Source organism: Odocoileus virginianus, chromosome 8 (assembly GCF_023699985.2).
Source record: "Odocoileus virginianus isolate 20LAN1187 ecotype Illinois chromosome 8, Ovbor_1.2, whole genome shotgun sequence".
In the NCBI taxonomy this organism is placed as follows: domain Eukaryota; kingdom Metazoa; phylum Chordata; class Mammalia; order Artiodactyla; family Cervidae; genus Odocoileus; species Odocoileus virginianus.
Window position 1 is genome coordinate 33,354,006 of NC_069681.1, and position 21,287 is coordinate 33,375,292.

The 21,287-nt window shown below is 41.9% G+C and overlaps 1 protein-coding gene across 1 annotated transcript in view; it reads right to left on the reverse strand.

Annotated features, from left to right (window-relative positions):
• Positions 1-21,287, reverse strand: part of PCCA (propionyl-CoA carboxylase subunit alpha) — a 337,509-nt gene that overhangs the window by 48,300 nt on the left and 267,922 nt on the right. The window lies entirely within an intron of this gene.

The following is a 21,287-nucleotide window of genomic DNA, read 5'->3' on the forward strand; positions in this document are numbered from 1 at the left end:
AAGTGATGTCTCTGCTTTTTAATGTGCTGTCTAGGTTTATCACAGCTTTTCTTCCAAGTCATGGCTGTAGTCAGTGAGCTGGTTCTGGGTAAAGACTCAAGGATACAAAGGATGGAAGAAAAAGAGATGACTCCACCAGCCAGTGCTTTAAAGAACAATGAGGCTGAGGCAGAAACCGGGCCCAGTCCTTAAACCCTTTCCACTGGTGTGACTGCAACAGGCTGGGGCAGTTTCTCCCTTCCACATGCTCACTCACTCCCTTTCCCCTTCACTCCTCTGCCCCTCTGCTCAGATGGCTAGATCTTACAGCAGTACAATCTCTTCAGTTCTAAACTGATAGAGCGAGTGAGAGGAAGGAATTTATTTCTTAGGATGGCCCTAGGTCCTATCCCTGAGTCAATAGTGAGCAATACAAAAATGAACCAAACCAAACCATACCCAACAAGAATTCACAGCGGTGATTATACAGAGACAGTCACCAGACTCTCTGGGGAAGCCTCTTCAAAAAGGATTCAGCCAGGCTCCATGGAGACCCAATACCCCGCTGGGTTAAAATCTATAGTGAAAATGAAAAAAAAAAAAAAAAAAAAAACCAAACACCATAGCTGCTTTGAGTTCCAGTAGCTTGTTGTTGCATTCCATCTGGCTATCGGCTAATATCTGGAAGAAACTGATATTACTAGTGGCCCTTCAAGTTCTACACATGTGCCAAATATATCCACAGGAAGAAAAAGAAAACCTCCAAGCATCTTCAGTGATCTTTGTAACCTCGGGCTTTTATCTGAAGGATATTGAACACAGTGTTTAGAAGCGAGGACTGACCACAATACATCAAAAACTTTGGGTACATTTAATGAGTTTTTCTGGTCTTTCCTTAGCAAACTCAGTTTATTTTTGGAGGACACAGTCATGTGCATATGGCTTATAGTGCCTGGGCACTTTCCGTAAGATGGGTCAAGGTGTCAGGGCTTTGGGAGAGCCCTGATCAGTTCCTGCAGACTGCTGTGTGCTTGCTCTTGACTTAAAATAGGGCCACAGTTCTTACAATGTCAGCGTTAGGATCATAAACACGAATGACCGTCTGAAACCACAGAGGACCGGATGTGAGCCACTTATAGTAAAATTGAACCAGAAACAAGAATAGCAGGAAAGCTGCCTACTCTCTTGTAGTGGAGCCCTTTGAAGTTAACTATTTATTAAACACTATATTACAGCGTTCCAGACAAAAATCTTTGAAGGCAGGTTATCCTCCTCTGCACAGTGGCTCACTGCTAACGAATTGCTTCCTTTTCCTTTTAGGTTTTGTTTTGTTTTTTGTTTCTTTTCCCATTTGTGAAACTGAAACCGGGATTGTTTTCTTCTCATCTATGAAGCTAGTTGACACCAAGCGCCACTTCTGGCAATGATTCTGATCAATAGAAAGGGTATTAAAAACATACTCCAACCCATCACCATCACAACATAAGAGTATGTGCTCATCAAACAGTTGTTATAAACATAAAATAGGTGACTAATAAGGACCTGGTGTACAGTACAGGGAACTATACTCAACACTCTGTAATGGCCTATATGGGAAAAGAATCTTAAAAAAGAGTGGATATACATGTATGTATAACTGACTCGCCTTGCATACACCCAAAACTAACATAACGTTGTAAATCAACTCTACTCCAACAATTTTTTTTAAGAAGATTAAACATGAGGAAGAAAGTCACAGAAGAAAACAAAACAAAAAAATTGTTACATAAAGTTCAGCAACCTCTAACATAAAATGAGGTTACAGAAATGATGAAATGAAGGGACTAAAAATGGCAAGAATTCAAAATATAGAATCTTTTAAATTTAAAAGCAAAACTTATCTACTACATTTCCTATTTCAAAACTACAGATGAACATGCCTTTTTTTTAGCTGGCATTTTCCCACTTATCAATAAAGCCCCCAAGATATACTAATAACAGTTACATCTTAAAGAAATATTCAAAAGAAGAGCAAAAGGGTGATACAGTTTATGTTTCTGAACCAATCATTAACTTAAGAATCTTTGCCTTTAATCAACTATACTCCAACATAAAATAAAAAATTTTTTTAAAAGAAGAACCTTTGCCTGGAGCAGAACTGAGGCCCACCCCTGTGCTAACATGTCCCGGGGCAATGGTCCAGCCCCAGCCACTCACGGACAGCGTCTCCAGCTCAGCACGTGCTGAGGAGACAGAACACGGCGTTGCCGGACATGTGACTAGTCTGTCTCAGTGTGGCTGGGAACGACGGGAAGCTTTGTAGAATCTAGAAATACATCAAAGGGCTAATGCAGATTAAGCCCTGCTCCTTTTTTTCTGAAAGGCTCACTTTTGTTCCTAATATAAAGACTTAGATGATATTTCTTTAGATCATAAAGCAAGTTGTACTTTTAATGATGGATTAAAAATTATAAAAGTAAAAGATGGCCTGTTCGCCCCATTTTCTTTTTATTTTCCCCCCCTTTTCAAGTGATGAATGCAGGAAAAGACCAGTCTGGGCCACATTTCTCTCTTGCTGACCTCCTGGGGTGCTGAGTAAGCCAAGCAGGAGGAGAGCACAAAGTCACCTCTGGATAATTTGGTTGCTTTTTGCTAACTCCACCATTAGATACGTTAGATAATAAACAACAAACAGCATCTATGGTATATATAGCTGTAAAAATAGTATGCTGCTGCTGCTGCTGCTGCTAAGTCGCTTCAGTCATGTCCAACTCTGTGCGACCCCATAGACGGCAGCCCGCCAGGCTCCCCCGTCCCTGGGATTCTCCAGGCAAGAACACTGGAGTGGGTTGCCATTTCCTTCTCTAAAAATAGTATGACTTAACTCTAAACTAGTGTAAAGTAAAATACACTTTTTCTTACACTGGTCTTTTAAATAGAAAAGCTTGTTATATCAACAGAATGAAAGTGAGTGAAAGTGTTAGTTGCTCAGTCATGTCCAACTCTCTGCGACTCCATGGACTGTAACCTGTCAGGCTCCTCTGTCCAAGGGATTCTCCAGGCAAGAACACTGGAGTGGGTTTCCATTTCCTCCTCCAGGGGGTCTTCCCAACCCATAGACTGAACTTACATCTCCCAAGTCTTGGATTCTTGACCACTGCGCCACCGAGGAAGCCCGGCCCACATGCATTCTCTCATCTTATTCTCACAATAGCCAATGAGGTAGGCGCTGCTATTACTCTTATTTTACAGACCAGGAAACTGGTCTGAGAGAGCATCAGTAAGCAAAGCTAGAATAGCCAATCAATAAGAATCTGCCTGACTCAAAAACGTAGGTGCCCTGTAAAGGTCTATGTGTCCTCAATCACTAACCTGTACATTACATTTTTTAAAACGGTCTTTATTTTTTAGAACAGCTTTTTTTTTTTTAGCTTTAAGCAAAATTATGCAAAAGATATTCCCTGGTAGCTCAGTGGTAAAGAATCCACCTGCAATGTGGGAGGCATGGGCTCAACACTTGGGTCAGGACACGACTAAGCACGCACGTGCAGTTTCCGATATATCTCCTCCCTGGACACACGTACAACTTCCCTCATGATCAACATGTAAATCACTTTCCATGTACAAACTGAAGGGATACACATAATTGAAGCAAGAAGTATAGAATCCAGTCTCAGGGCCAGTGGCACAATGGGTAATGCATCTGACTACCAGTCAGAAAATTCCAAGTTCAACTCCTGGCTGGCTCAGAGAGACAAGTGCTCTTTGGCCTTCCGTGGTGGCTCAGACAGGAAAGAATCTACCTGCAGTGCAGGAGATCGGGGTTCAATCCCTGCGTTGGGAAGATCCCCTGGAGAAGGGAACCGCTACCCACTCTAGCATTCTGGCTGCAATGTGGGAGATGCAGGTTCGACACTTGGGTCAGGACATGACTGAGCATGCACACGCAATTTCCAATACACCTCCTCCCTAGACACATGTATAAGCTCCCTCATTATCAACATGTAAATTACTTTCTGTGTACAAACAGGAAGGATACACATAATTGAAGTGATAAGTACAGAATCCAACATGAAATTCAAGAAAGGAAGAAAGATTGTTACACTTGGGGAAAGCGACTTAAGACAAGAGAATGAAAAATGGCTCTTAATGTTATGAAGGGAGAAAAGAGTGCCAAACATCAGAGTCCAAAGGCTTCATCCTCCCCTTTATGCGACTTCCCCATCCCACCTCCAATAGTGCACTCTGAGAGATGACCCTGGTCTCCTCCAGTTTTGCTATGAAAAGTTATGAAAGCCTGATTTTTGTGGACAAACCAATATTCACTTACTACATTGTATATACCAGTTGGTTGCCACCTACTTGTGATTCACGCTTCTGTCCTATTGAAACTGGTCCATGTTCCCAGCACCTAGGGCATGGTTTGGCACATAACAGCACTCAACAAGATCTTGTTAGGCAAATGAACGAATGAATGAATTTGGAAATGGATCACAAATTTCCACGGCTATTCCCAGGTGACGCAGTGGTTAAAAAATCCACCTGCCAATGCAAGAGACACAAGAGACACGGGTTCGATCCTTGGGTTGGGAAGACTCCCCTCAAGAAGAGAATGGCTACCCACTCCCCTCCAGTACCCTTGCTTGGGAAATCCCATCAACAGAGGAGCCTGGTGGGCTGCAGTCCATGGGGTCACAAAGTGTCAGACACGACTGAGTGACTCAGTTATGTGATGCAAAATATCAGCACAACCTAGACAAGGACTTTTTCCTCCAACCTTCTGATAATTTTGAACTAGTGACTCGGAAAGATACTTAATATGTTTTTCCTTCTACACAATATTAGTGCTAATTAAATACAGTGTCAGTTATTACAGCCCTTACAAACACATGTAGGTGGTCTACAGAACAGGATTAATACCTAAATGACAAAAGAATTAAAACACTGGTATTTGAAGCTTTGACAAATATTTTCACTATCTGCATTTCTGAAGCAAAACATCAGTTCACAGGCAACCAGAGGGGATGGCCCAGGAATGTGCACAAAACATGATTAGCTGGTTTAAATCTCAAAACAGTACAAGGTGCCTATTAAAAAATTATACGAACAGCATTAACTTTCACTTCGATGCTGATTATTCTTTTTTCCTCTCTTTATGTAATGACCTTCCTGCACAGTATGTGCTGCCATTAAAAAAAAAAAAAAGCCTAGGGAAACAAAAGGAACTGCTTGCTTAATATAAAAACATTGTATTTGAGCAAGAGATAACAATGTAATAGAAGATATACAATAATTAAAATGTATAAGCTTTGTTGTTTTGTTAGGGTTAAATTTGTTTTAATAAAACAACTAGTACACAGTTTTGGATACTTTTGCATTTACCTTAAGTGCTAGGGAGAAGGAGGAATCCTATTTAAATGAGGTAGACTCACAGACAGCGAATGAACTTATGGTTGCCAGGGGGGAAGGCATAGTTAGGGAGTTCGGGATCGACATGTATACACTGCTATACTTAAAAGGGATAACCAAGAAAGATCTACTGTATAGCACACAGAACTCTGCTCAATGTTATATGGCAGCCTGGATGGGAAGGGAGTTTGGAGGAGAACAGATGCATGTATGTGTCTGGCTGAGTCCCTTTGCTGTCCACCTGAAACTATCACGATATGGTTGATTGGATATATGCCAATATAAAACAAAAAAATTTAAAAACTCAAAAAGAAAAAACGGAGTCCTGTCCGCATACCTAGTAGGTGGCAAGAATCTAAAAGACATTAGATGTTAACTAGACTTACTGTGGTGATCAAAAACAATGCAAAAACTGAATTAGTATGTTGTACATCTGAAAGTAGTATAATATTATATGTCAATTATACTTCCAAGAAAAAAAGATAGTGACACATGTTGGCAAGTGAAAGTGAAGTTGCTCAGTTGTGTCTGACTCTTTATGACCCCATGCTATGGACTGTAGTCCACCAGGCTCCTTGGTCCATGGGATTTTCCAGGCATGAATACTGGAGTGGGTTGCCATTTCCTTCTCCAGGGGATCTTCCTGACCCAGGGATTGAACCCGGGTCTCCCACATTGTAGGCAGACGCTTTACCATCTGAGCCACCAGGGAAGCCCGTTTGCAAGAATGTAGAGAAACTAAATATGTTTGATTAAGTGCTGAGGGGAATGTAAAACGGTATAATGGCTTTAGAGAAGACTGGCAGATCCTCAACAACTTAAGACACAGAATTGCTACATGACCCAGAAATTCCACTCGGAGGTATACACTCAAGAAAAATGAGAACATGCATTCACACAAAAAACATATATAAAGGACTGTTCATAATGGCATCATATATAATAGCTCAAAAGACAAGCAGTTAGACAGCCATTCTGAAGGGAAAAATGTGATATGTCCATAGAATGGAATATTATTTGGCCAAGAAGATGAATGAAGGGCTGATGCTATGACATGGGTGAATCTTTGAAAAGGTGCTAAGTGAAAGAAGCCAGTCACAACAGATCATACGTTGTATGGCTTTGTTTATATGTAATGCCCAGGATGGGTAAATACACGGAGATAGAGAGTAGGTTAGTGGATGGCAAGAGTTGAAAGAAAAGAAAACGGGCAGTGACTACTGATGGATTTGCGTTTTTTTTTGGGGGGGGGGTGATGAAAATGCTCTAAAAGTGATTACAGTTGAGGGATATACAGCTCTGTGAATAGACTAGAACATACTCAACTGTACTCTTGGAACGATGGGTGAATTGCGTGGAATGGGAATTATATCCTAATAAAACTGGTTCGTTTTCTTAAAGCTACAGAGGTAGCCATTTGAAAACTCTCTGTAAATCAAGCACCTGTATTTTGAAAGGTGAAAGCGAAAGGTGAAAAATGGATGAACAAGAGAAGAAAAGAGTAAACATGCAAAACATCTGCAAAAACAGCAACAAAAATAGCAATGTTGCAATAAATGTAAGGAGACTGCTTCTAAGGGCAAATATTTAGAATTAATTAGTAAGCAGGATGCTGAATACTGCAGTCAAAAACAACTATTTTTTACATATATAAAAGAAAAATTTGAGTCTTTACTTTGGAAATTCCACTTAGAATCAAATGAAATTATTTGCATTTGAAATTGAAGAACAAAAGAGGTTTAGTTTCTAACAGTTTTGACCTATTTTAGACAGATAATTATTAAATATTTATTAAAATGCTTTAGCTTGAAATACTATAGGCACCAGAAAGAAAACAAATATGAGCAATTCAATTCTATACCTTCTGTTCAATAAAACTCGCTTCTCCATGGCAGGTGGTACACAGAACTCTACCCAGGGGGTTAATCAAAATTCCCTTAGAATAATTGAAAAGCATCTGCATTTCCCCCCCAGAAACCGCAAAAAAGTCACAGCTAGCAGAACATATCATCTTGATTATTAGCACTGAGCCTGTAGCCACACAATGTGCTGTCCCCAGGAATTAAGTGACAGGACACAGCAGCAGTATCTGATAAGCCAGGGATGTCTGCCCACGTGAGATGCAAGGAAATTTTTTTTTAAATCAAAAGACAATGTTAATAAGTTGCACATGTGATGTTTTTGCTACCAGCGCAAAGCAAACTGCACATTGTGACAAAAGTCATCCTTCTCAGAATGGGATGGTGCCAGGCAAGACCTTGGAGGTCACTGACCTCAACCTCTAATCTTACAACAAAGAAAGCTGAGGTTTCAGAAGGTCACACCACCAGGGTAAAGCATTGCTGGGGCTAGAAATGAGATCTTTCAAGGCTCTTCCCACAAAACTTTTTTTTTTTTTTTTTTTACCCTGAGTGTATGAGCTACAGAGAGTGTTACCTAAGAAATGGAAGAGTCCTTGGAACTTCTGGAAGCCGTGTTGGTAAAACTCCACACAGGAGTGCTATACTAACCAACTACAGACGTGCACGACCGCAGAGCTCGGAGACACTCCAAGTTTCAATTCAAGTGATGCGCACATTAGTGTAAGAGAAACAGAACTACACTCTGCAGGGTACAAGTCAGTGATGAGAGCTGGGGTGGCTGCAGCCTGGCTGACCACACAAGTCCTTTCTGTACAAAGGTGACCGTTGCACTAAGACACAGAAAATGGAGAAGGAAAGCTGGCCGCCCCAGGAGGGTGTTCTGGCAGAACGTTAGAAGCGATGTGCAGGTTTCAGCAGAGCACAGGTATGCCCAATCTCTCTTCACTCTCGTTATCATGTAACCCAGACCAGCGCTACAATTATTCTAACTGGCTTCCTAATTATTTTCATGAAAGAAAGTGAAAGTTGCTCAGTCCTGACTCTCTGCGACCCCATGGACTACACAGTCCATGGAATTCTCCAGGCCAGAATACTGGAGTGGGTAGTCTTTCCCTTCTCCAGGGGATCTTCCCAACCCAGGGATCAAACCCAGGTCTCCTGCATTGCAGGCAGATTCTTTACCAGCTGAGCCACAAGGGAAGCCCAAGAATACTGAAGTGGGTAGCCTATCCCTTCTCCAGGGGATCTTCCCGACCCAGGAATCAAACCAGGGTCTCCTGCACTGCAGGCAGATTCTTTACCAACTGAGCTATTAGGGAAGCCCAATTATTCCCGTAGCACCATTCAAAGCTCTGGAAGGCACATTTAAAGATTTGGAAGAAATCTTCCTCCCCTCAAATTAATATACACACATTCTGGTTTAGACATCCAGTCTTTGTGAGTTTAGTTATTGGACACCAGTTGCCTTGTTTCCAACTGTTTGTAGGTTCTCCGTGTATTAATCATGGTTTGGTTTTTTATTTTCTGTATCTTACAATGTTCTTCTTTTCTTTTTTTTTTTTAATATGATCCTTGTTTTATGTTTTTAAATCTTGGAGGCCTTACAGACCTCAGAGATTCCACTCGTCCGCCCCCGGCCCCTCCCAGGGCTAGCTTAACTCTTAAAGACAGTGCTGAGCCTGGGAACGCACCTTAATATTCCACCAGCCAAACCTTTTACCTAACACAAACCAAGGCATTGTTTCCTGCCCCAAATCACCCTAGGGCCAGGTATCATATAAGGAGGACCACTCCTAGAGCCCACTGAAATCATTCAAACTCGCCAGTCCTACCCTGTTTACCCAGCTCCCTTGGCCTTTCCTTCCGAAACCCCGGTAAAGGCTGCCCCGCTTCCCCCCGGCTCTGTGCTCCGCCCTCACTCCTTTCTGCCTCCTAACCAACCTGGAACTTCCCCAGCGGCCCTGTGTGGCATGGCGGACCCCCTTCTCTTGCGAGATGTAAGTAATACATTCTTTCAGTAGGCATTAACCTCTCCGAGTTGGCACTAAGTCACCTCGAGAAATTAAAATCCAGCAGGTACATTTCAGAACCCTCTGCCAAGTGCAGAGGAGGCCAGCAGATCCACGGAGGGCCAGGCCACAGACTGCGCAGGGTGGGCATGGAGCAGGGAGAGCTGGAAATAAGGGATGGGCCTCCTCACAAGCTCGCCTTCAAACCTCAAGGGCTGCCATTTGGAAGATGGCAGGCTTTGTCGCAAGCTCAGACTTGCTGTGTGCACACGTGGTGCGCTCAGCATGTATTTATGTAGGTTTATTTTCAACAAATTGATAAACTGATACAACAATATCTAATTGATCTTTTACTCTGAGAAGCGTTAACAGAGACAATCCAACAAGAAAACTCTACTGATGGGTGAGCCTGAACTGCAAAAACTTTGTTCTTTTTGAAAAGAAATGTAGATACAATCAAGAATATTTTATATATATTTCAAAATCCCTTGGATCATAACTGCAGATACTGATTAAGAGAAAACTTCATTGATAAAAACTGATATGAAGGTCAAAATTTTTGAAGACATAGAAGCATACAAAGAGAGTCATCAATGTTAGGAAAAAATAGTTAAACAATATATATGACATACATGTGTACAGGGCCCAGTTTTTCCTTTAATACAATCAAGATGGCAACATGAGACAAGCTACAATGAACAGGGTGGAATAGCTGCATCCTACTTATCAATGGGCACATTAAGAGTAAGCTTGCGGAGCATTAGAGAACTTTAAGGCTAGGGAGATGGTCACAGATGTTTATATGCCCTTCTATAAATATCATCTAGACATGGACATTTTGGCACTACTGACATTTTAAGGCAGATAATTCTTTTGTAGGGACTGTCTTATTTATTGTAGGATGTTTCAGAAGCCTCCTGGGTTGGATATGTTCCAAATATACTTAAGGAAATTTGCCCACTAGATTTTAGTAGCAGCCCACCACTGGTAACAACCAAAATGTCTCCAGACATTGCCAAAGGTCCCCCAGGGAGCAGCATCACCCAGGTTGAGAACCACCGGTTTAGATGTGCAATATCACAAAATAATGCCAGGCACCTGTATTTTGCAAACTACTTGCATTATTCCTAAAACCCTTGAAGGGGACTCAAAGTTTTGTTTAGCAGAGGGTAGAGAAAGAGAGGTTCAATACTTAAAAAAACAACAGTGCATCTTTCACAACACACTTTAACCGGTATTCCATGCCCCGATCACCTGAAGTGTCAACTGAGGTCTTCTCACATGCCCACTGAGAGGAAAGGCTTTATATAAAGTGAACATCAAGTTGCAATTTTAATCTATTTTTAACAGCTACAATACTCATTTCGATCAATATTGCCCTTTCTAAAAAGAGAACCAGCCCCTAGCCCCGATATGAAAGCAATTCTCATGAGGAAACTGAGGGTGCAGACCTCCAATCCTAAGCTAACTGGGTGGGTTCTAACAGCAAACACAGAAGAAGAGGAGGGTTAGTTCCCCCAACCCCAATTCACAAACTACTCCCCACCAGGTGGTCAGGAATCATACGCAGGTGCAAAAGGCTGCAGGAGGACCTAAGCCCCAACCACGCGCCGCGCCACGCCGCTGGGAGGAAGCCAAGGTGTGTCGTGGGGCCAGGTCTGATCCTGTGGCTGCCCGCACTATACGGGTCATGCTGACAAACTACCATCTGCAAACTTACAACAGAGACATGGCCTCATCTGCGAGGTGGGGGCTCTGCCAGTGATCTCAACGGCTGGGGGGATTAAATGGGGTCATGAGCCTCAAGTGACGAGCCCACTGCAGGCTCTCGGGGAGCACTGTCTCCCGGGCACCCCGTCTTAAAGGGCCGCACAGCTGAGCAGCGGAGGCAGGTGCTCCGCTTAGCGGCTGGTGGTGGCCCAGGCTCTAGGACACAGCGGACTCCAAGGGGGACTGTGAGAACTTACACACGGACTATCTCCCCATCCTTAAATGAGGAAGGGGTTCCATTTCTAACAAGGGCACGTGGCAGTTTCACATGTCCCCTGATGCTCGGTAATTACCTGGGTAATTAATACATATACCTTAGTCTTTACCTTAGCTGTCTCCCACAACCTTGAGAATTTACATCATATGAAACATGGGAAAGCTACATCTCAGGATACAGACCCGAGCTACTGGTGATGGCTGGACCTTCCCCTGCCTTGCCAGGCATTCTGCTGTATATACACTTTCCACGCGCAGGGTAAAGTCCACAAAACACGACAGAGCTAGGCAACTACATGCTAGGTGGAAAGGAGCAGAAAAGCATTTCTTTACCAATGCCGTCGTGAGGGGAGGCATGCAGCATACTCGCTGGATGCCTCTCCCCGGGACAGTGGCAGGACCCATCGCGTGGGGCGCATGGACGAGCAGCGGCTTGCTTCTACGACCAGGCGGTAACTGCATTCTCGATGTAGACTCAGGGTGTGGGGGTCTCACGTAAACAGTGACAGTAGGGCTATTCCAATGGTGAAAAGGATCCGAGTGAACAGAACGCAGTGATACAAACTGGGGCTTGGCCCACCTTTCAGGAACGGGCTGTCCACAGCAGATCTGGCTTATGATCCAACAGGAGGAAGACTAAGCACAAGTAACCCACACGGCCAACAGCTAAGAATGCTTTTAAGTCAAATCAAGTGTCGGGCTAGCTAAAGCTGGTAGCCAGTTTCTCTGAAGCAGGCATCTGAGTAGGTCAGGGTGGACACAAGAACTTGTAAGCTTCAGGCCGTTAAGAAGTATCACATTTGTTCTAGAGAGTTAATCTCTAGTAGAACATTATATTTATTAGTAAAACAGGAAAGAAAATGCTGAAATTCCACTATTACTATAGTCTGGGCCAGAGATTCTCACCTAGGGGTGACTGTGTTCCCTCCCCACCCCAGGGCCACTTGGCAAAGTCGGGAAACAATCTTCGTGGTTACATCTGGGCAGGTGTTCTGGCATCTAGGAGGCAGAGGCCTGGGATGCTGCTAAGCATCCCATAATGCACAGAGCAGCCTTCCACAACAAAAAACATCGCCCAGCTCAAATCGTCACCACTGCCAAGGCTGAGAAACCCGGATCTAGGCCAAAAACAAAATGATCACTGTCCTGTGGGTCTAAGACTTGACAGAATTCAGACTAAATCTAAAAGACTGTGCAGCTGACATGTAAACTGAAAAGGTACCGATGATGAAACTATGCATTTAATTATACATTAGGTGCTATCAGGTCCCTACCTGATTAAAAAAATATATATATTATGAACATATAGAGCTGTCAATTCATTAGTGCAAATAATCAATATATATGTATTATGAACATAAACAGTCATCAATTAGTGCAAATAATCAAAATGTATATGTACTTTGAAGACATAAATCAATTAATTAGTTCAAATAATTAAATGCTTGTTCTATCCTTTTATTATAAGAAACATCTAGAACACTGTTCCTATGTGTGACTCAAGACCAGTAATACAATGTAGCTTCTGGTATCTATCTCCTAAATCAGATACTAATTCTACAGTAAGTGTGAAAATATACTCCAAATCCTAGTCTTAGGCTACTTGAAACTGGTATTCACAAATGCAGACTCTTAGGCTTTAACTCAAACCTAAGGGATCAGTTTCACTGGATCCTGGGGATCTGCATTTTTAGCAAGTTTTCCAGTTAATTCCTACAGGTGCTCAAGTTGAGAGTGACGGTCTGACTCGGCTTCCATGAGAAAGAGTTGCCATTTCCATATCATTCTCACCATAAGGTAAATAACAATCAGTGAATTTTATGTATGAAGGATCAGCAATGCATGGTACTACACTACAAGGGCCTTAAGTGGTTTAGCTAAAATAATAGTCTTTTGAAGTGAGGCTGGTTTGTGAAGCCCCATAAGCACTGTCATATCAGGTCCTATATCCAAAGTATGTTGCCTTTCAAACACAACACACCAAAGTCTTCCCAGTCAAGGCTGCTCTTGGTGAACTTCATTAAGCTTCAAGGAAGCAGGCGTTCTTAAGCATCTTGCTGCCACAGGTGCAGGTTTAAATATGTGCTTTATATTTCATCATTCAATGACAGATGATATGTTAACTATGTGAGGAGGTCAAATCATGGGATAAAAAAATTAAGACTTTCCAAATAAAAGAGAAATATTTTCCTTCTGAATTTTTCGGTAGATTGCCTACCAAATGTGATCTCAGTTAGATTACAATTTCAGATGACAGCAAGTCTCCAAAGCAAGTGAGAAAAAGGAAGGAAAAAAGTGAGGCAAAATGATTGCAAAGGAAGAGTGTATTCAATATTTTCAGGGGTTATAATAATAGTTGAGCTACTACAGGCTAAGTTCCTATTATATTTCAGCATTTTACCAACACTTTCTTATTCAACCATCACCAGTTCCATAAAAGTAGATCTTTTGCTGATAGGAAAATTGAGGACCAGAAAGGTTAAGTAACTTGTTCAAATTCACAAAGCTCATAAGTGGGAGATAAGAGATTCAAACACAAGAATCAAGTTTTATTTAGTATACCTTCCCCTATCCCTCCCCTACCCCAAAAGACACTAACATGCTGGTGAGAGAGTTAATTCTCAGGTAGGCTGGTACGCAGTCCAGGGCCCTCAAGGAGGAGAAAAGGACAATTTTTTTTTTTTTTAAATGTATTCCTTGTCTTCAGTTCAGTTGTTCTGTTGTGTCCAACTCTTTGAGACCCCATGGACTGCAACACGCCAGGCCTCCGTGTCCATCACCAACTCCCAGAGCTTGCTCAAACTCATGTCCATCAAGTCGGTGATGCCATCCAGCCATCTCATCCTCTGTCATCCCCTTCTCCTCCTGCCTTCAATCTTTCCCAGGATCAGGGTATTTTCAAATGAGTCAGTTCTTCACATCAGGTGGCCAAAGTATTGGAGTTTCAGCTTCAAGAGCAGTCCTTCCAATGAATATTCGGGGTTGATTGCCTTTAGGATTGACTGGTTGGATCTCCTTGCAGTCCAAGCAACTCTCAAGAGTCTTCTCCAACAACACAGTTCAAAAGCATCAATTCTTTGGTGCTCAGCTTTCTTTATAGTCCAACTCTCACATCCATACATGACTACTGGAAAAACCATAGCTTTGACTAGACGGACCTTTGTCAGCAAAGTAATGTCTGTTTTTTAATATGCTGTCTAGGTTGGTCATAGCTTTTCTTTCACAGAGCAAGCGTCTTTTAATTTGGCTGCAGTCACGATCTGCAGTGATTTTGGAGCCCAAGAAAATAACGTGTGTCACTGTTTCCATTGTTTACCCATCTATTTGCTATGAAGTGATGGGACCGGATGTCTTGACTTCAGGTTTTAGAATGCTGAGTTTTAAGACAGCTTTTTCACTCTCCTCTTTCCTCTTACATTCCTTGTTTTAGTCACATAAAACATTTTTTATTTTTAAGCCCAGAGCTTGCGACTCAAGGGTATGTTTTTCCTTAAGCTCTGTACTAAGGATTATGTAACAATAATGTATCTTGTTCAAGGACAGGACATGTTTCTCCTTTTTAACCAGAACCTTCTGACTAATCTTGTTATCTTAAGAGGTCTGTTGTCAGAGTGGGTCTGGTGAGACCTTTCTATTGTTAGTTCTAATCTTGTTAATTGAAGATGTTTGTTGTAGGAGTGGGTGAAAGTATATAAGGCCTTGATAAGACTAGCAAGTGGGGCAATCTCACCCCCCTTCTGATGTCTGTGTCAGAAGCTTCTCTGTCCTTAAAGTCACTTTAATAAAACTCTGCTACACAAAAGCTCTTGAGTGATCAAGCCTGGTCCCTGGTCCCGAAGCTAAATCTTCTTTGGAGATCACGAATTCAACATCGCTCACCAGAAGCTATCACTGGTAGTTCACATAAATTTCTTGCAAGCATATAACTGAGTAATTGCAAATATTTTAAACCGACAATATTTCAAAGAGTAACTCTAAAGGTGCTATATGGCCTGTCTCTCTTAGAAATTGAATGGGATCAAATAAGCATTCTAAAACCCTAAAGCATCACACAAGTGTTAAGGCATTATGTTATTCATTAAAATTAATTTTTATTTTGAGGGTCTTTGGCAGACAGCAGCAGGATTTTGAGATATTCTGAAATAATTAGGGACACCCTAGGATACTGTGAAATCATGATTGAGGTTGCACTAAATTGGCTTCCAATAGCCACATATAATAGAAATGATTTGGACAATAGATAATGTCACTTTTAAATGATTCTATTAGAGATGCTAGAAGCCGCCCCCTTGGAAGTGGGCATTCCCCAGGGGTCCATTCCGGGCCTGTCCCTTCACCATCCCCTCCAGTGATCTTAGCTACTGCAGGCTTCAGATACCACATCTTCATGTCCAAAGGCACCCACTGACATGCTCACCCTTCATCATTTCCCTGATCTTTCCTTTACATCATACATGTCCCCCTGGCATTTCAGACTTAAAATGGTCAAAAACCCAACTCATTATCTATTCCATCTGAGCCCAGGTTCAGTCCCTGGTTGGGGAACTAAGATCCCACAAGCTGTGTGGTGTGACCGCGGGGAGAAAAAAAAAAGTTCAGACAAAACAAAACACACCTCAAGTGATAATGCCACCCTCGCTAGCGAACCTGCTTTTCCTGAAACACACGGACGACCTCCTGCCTCTCTAACCTTCACTATTTTATTCCCTGAGCTCTTCCCACCATCACTGCAGAGCCGTTGCCGAATGTGCTGTCTCAGGGCCCTTTGCAGATGCCGTCCCCCTCTATCTGAACACCCCTTCCCTTATTCAAACTCTATTCACCCCCAGAGTCTAAGAATGAGGAGCTTTCCATAATTCCCCCATTTCTTTTTTCCAACCCCTAGATGCTTCTTCACACAAGGCTCCGATCATTCGCATCACGCCAGGATTTCTACACCCTGGGTTGGCAGTGGGTCATGGCTGGCAGAGATGCCTTCTTCCTTTGAATTGCCATCACATAATAGATGTTTAATCAACGTGAGATGACTGACTACCATGACAACCAATACATGCCAGGCTTTAGGTATGCTCATTAGAAAAACAATTTAATGACTAATAGGATATGAAATGTAGATTCTTATTCAAAGAGCTGCACCCTGTGGTTTACACTTTATGCTTTTGTATCAGAAAGGAAAAAGTAAAGCTAATAGATCTATGGCTTCCCTGGTAGCTCAGAGGTAAAGAACCCGCCTGCCAATGCAGGAGATGCAGATTCGATCCCTGGGTCAGGAAGATCCCCTGGAGAAGGAAATGGCAACCCACTCCAGTGTTCTTGCCTGGAGAATCCCATGGACAGAGGCGCCTGGCAGGCTACAGTCCATGGGGTCACAGTCCGATACAACTTAACAACGAGACAACATCATCATCAAACAGATCTCTGCTCTTCTCCGCCAGCAAGCCGGCCTCTGCGTCCAGTCTCGCCACCTACCGCGCACTCGGGGTACTGCTGGTCTGCGCTCGCCTGCAGCCAGGGGGCCCTGCCGAAGGGCAGGCCGTCCACCCCTTCTGTTACACTGTTGCTCAAAGCGCTTCACACAAGGAGACATTGACAACCGCACGTTTGAATTATATTCAGCATGTCTATTTCACAAGGCTGGAAAGTAAACATATTCTAAAAGTTCCTCCTTAAATCAGGTACAGGAGTACACAGAACATGTCACCATGGAAACAATGTTATAGATTAAGATTGCACTTAGAAGCCCATCTTATATGAATCTTATCTTATCCCTATTTCAGCTGAAGTTCTGAATACTGGAGGGAAATGCAGGAAGGGATGCTAAAGCTTTACTTTTTTCTTAGCATTATAAAATGTATGAAAACCGCCGCCCCCCCCCCCCCCCCAAAAAAAAAAACCCAGGGAGAGGGTTTCAGGAGGGAAGGGACACATGTATGCCTATGGTTGATTCATACTGATATATGGCAAAAACCATCACAATATTGTAATTATCCTCCAATTAAAATAAATAAATTTTAAAACAAACAAACAAAACCAGAGAGACTTCATCAACCCTCGACAAAATGCCAAGCCTGTGGCCACAGCTGCTTTCTACAGCTGGACAGGAAAAGTGTCAGGAATAAGGAGAGCTTGACCCTGTGGGAATGGAGCCCTGTGAGTATTGGGTAGAAGTGCCCGTCTGATGTAGGCTCTGGGGTTCTATGCCAGACACCTCCCAGGTCCCTGTCCTCCCCATCCAAGGAAACTGGGACCAGGGCAGCTTGGGTTAAGGTTAATGGGTCAAGTCCCAGGGGTAATTCAGTCAGATGTCCCTGTTTACACAGGGAAGCAAGCCTCTGGATGGCTGCAAACGCTGAGACACGGGACCAGTATGCAAGAAATCCCAATAAACCACCTTGTCACTTCTGAAACCTCCCTGATATGGAGCAAGAGATGGAAAAGAGAAGGGAGAAAAAGGCAAGTGAAGACTAGAGATGAGTCAGATACGTAGACAGAGGGATTTATAAGCTACAGAAGACCAAAGAAGTTCTCTGGATGTTTACTCTTGGAAGACAGTAATAACCAAAAATGTGACATAGGTTACTTCTCAAAAGAGTACTGGTAAAGGAGATGTGTGCTTAGTCGCTCAGATGTGTCCAACTCTTTGGGACCCCATGGACTGCAGCCCACCAGGCTCCTCTGTCCATAGGATTCTCCAGGCAAGAATACTGGAGTGGGTAGCCATGCCCTTCTCCAGGGGAATCTTCCCAACCCAGGGATCGAACCCAGATCTCCCGCATTGCAAGCAGATTCTCCACCATCTGAGCTACCAGGGAAGTCCAGTGGTAAAGGAAAACAACAACAAATCTAGTTCTTTTCATTGGCCAGTTATTTGGATTTTCAACAAATGGGAGTTCACTCTATTCAAGTTCAATACATAAGGGAGTTTTCAGAAAGAGTGAAACTTTTTGGTGATGTTCGTATTAAATACGAATGATGCAGGCTTGGGCCCTGTGCTATCAGATGACAAGATACAGCCCAAGCTTCAGCTCTTGCTAATTAAACGAATCAATTAAGAGCCTACAGTTGCAACTGTGTAGCTGCTGTTCTATAGTAGCAATAACAACCCCGCGGGGAGGTCTTTTACTACATTAAAATGCTGTCCTCCACAACTCCATCTGATATTATTAGAAACAGTTATTTGTGTCTTGCTGTCATATTAGTAGCAAAGGCAAATTATGGAAATATGCAGACCAGAATGGTCCCAGTATGAGACCAGGTTGGGTTTTCAGCCTCCAAGGGAACAATTGCTGAAATTCCAAAGTTCCCCAAAGTTCTTTAATGGAACTGATAAATCTATCAGCACAGCATCCATTTAGAAACTAGGTAAGGGTCACATATTTACATACTTTCCTGCTAGGCTGATACAATTCAACTAGATGAATTATCATATTAAGTTTACCCTCCTGAGTTAAACTGATGGAGTTCAAAATTGTTTTCGATGGTTGTCATTAATCGCTGTTACTTCGTAAATGCTAACTTTGAAATCTAATTGTGCTAGCGTACCAAGGGTCATATTAATATCATTCTTAATGGTAAATCTTTGTAAAACATGTTTATTCTACTGATATTATTACTCAAGCTTTCAAGGCTAATAAGAAATAAAGTATATTTATTATCAATAAAAACTTAATTTAAAATGTACAATTTGAGATTTAAATTAGCTTTAAGAAGTTCAGCGTGATTTGGTTTCATTAAGATCCCTGGCTAAGCTTCAAAGACATATAATTTGATAGTTCCTCAAGAGTCCTTGGGTAAATGCCAACAGCACAGCTATGAAGAAGCTGCTCAGTGCAATGTAGGTTATTTTCTCTTTCGGGCAATATGCACTGTTTTCACAAGAAAAAAATTCAGTCTTAACACAGATACGTTTGTCTTAAGAGTTGTAGTGTTTTAAAGATAATGGTACTTAAAAAAAATTAAATACAAGCAATGATTGCAATACAAAATTTGGAATCAAATGGTAACTTCTGTATTCTTCAAGTAGTAACAAAATATTCATCCTTATTGTGAATCACAGTTCAAGTAAGGAATTTGGGTTATGTAAAACACTGAACCTCTTCCGCTTCTTTCTGAGTTTATACTACCTGACATGCACAAACTCACAGCTTCACTAAAAATGTGTCAGCAAAACAAACAAGCAAAACCCAGACAATCTACAATTTGAAGTAGGCACAGATCACCTGGGAAAGTTCTGGGGAGGAGAGCTTTGACAGCTAAATGCACATTATGGACTAAATGCTTGTGTCCCCTCCACCCAGTTCACATGCTGGTGTCCCCATCCTCAATGTGATGGTATTTAGAAGTGGTGCCTTCGGGAGATAATCAGGTTTAGATGAGGCCACGAGAGCCGGGCCTGGCAGAGGAGAGGCAAGTGAGGAGACCCCAATGCTAGCGCCTGACATGTTTGAAGAAGAGCAACTAGGCTGGCTGAGCTGGTGTGTATTTTAAAAGGATGACTTTAACCACTATATTAATGATAAAGCAGTGAGCAGGGGTGGAGGTGGGAAGATTGACTGGCTGCTGCAACAATTTGGACAAGAGGTGATGAAGACTTTGGTCTGGATGGGGGCAGTGAGAGTGGAAGAAGAGGCAATTCAAGGAAAAGACAAAGTTGTAGCTTAAGTTGCCATTTTCTGAGATAGGAAAAATTGTAGGAGGAAGTTTATGTTGGTTTGGGTTTTCTTTTGCAGGTTGTGGCTGTCGAGAAGTCCTTTTTCAATGTCTGAACCCTGAGAAATCTATTAGAATGCAAGGAGCAATAACAAATAGCAGAGAGAGCACAAGAACTCTTTCTAGCATGAGCACAAGAGGTCCAGAAGACCCTAGCCATAATGGAAGTCTAGGTAGCTGATAAAAAAAGAATGGCATGGATCTTTATGCAATGAAGTAGGAAGATGTTCACGATTTACTGTTGCATGAAAATCCATTTCTGGAAGAACATGTCTATCGTTAAAAACTTCAAAACCTCTAAGGATAAAATGAATACTTCCACGATGGTTAACTTTGTATGTCAACTTGGCCAGCCAACAGTATTCAGATATTTGGTCAAACAGTATTCTAGATGTTTCTATAAAGGGTTTTTTGTTCTTTTTTTTTTTTTTTTTTTTGGCCGAGGCATGCAGGATCTTAGTTACCCAACCAGGGATCAAACCTGCGCCCCGGCATTAGGAGCACAGAGTCTTAACCAATAGACCTCCAGAAAGGTGCCATGGTTTTTTGTTTTTGTTTTTTTTTTTAGATGAGGTTAACCTTTAAGTCAGTAGTCTCTGAGTAAAGCAGATTACCCTGTAATAACATGGGTGGGGCTCTTTCAATCAGTTGAAGAAAAAGGATTAACCTCCCAAGCAGGAAGTTTACACAGGCACACTGACCTTGAACTTGAAATGTAACTACCCTGCAGGTTTTGGAGTTGCCTCCACAATCACAGGAATCAACTGCTTAAAGTCAATCAATCAACCAACCAATCTCTCTCTCTCCTTACATATGAAAACATAATACACATACTGTGTTGGTTCTGTTTCTCTGGAGAACCCTAATCCACTTTCTTATGACATGAATTTAAATAATATTTAAATTTTTTAAATTTAAGATTTTTATTATATATATTTTTATTTTAAATTTTTTAGTTGAAAAGATAAGCACATGGAATAACTATTAATCAGAAAAGCAAGAATAACTACAAGTCTTAGGTGCAACACTTAAAAAGTACATATTGGACAGGTGTCTTCACATGTACTTTGATCTGTAAACTATACCACACCTCTATACATATATAAAGTACAAAGCATGAAGTAAATGGACATTGCTATTGATAGCCTCCGTATCTCAGTGGCAAAATCGCTATTCTTTTGATCTAAGCCACAAACTTGTCCTCTGATATCCTTAAGTTACAGAGTCAACAGAAATACCCAATGTAAATTTACAACCTAAACAAGGTACCCAAAAGATATGAACAGACATTTTACAGATTATAAATGATACCTAACAAATGAATACACAGAGAAATATGTGAATACAATGGCAA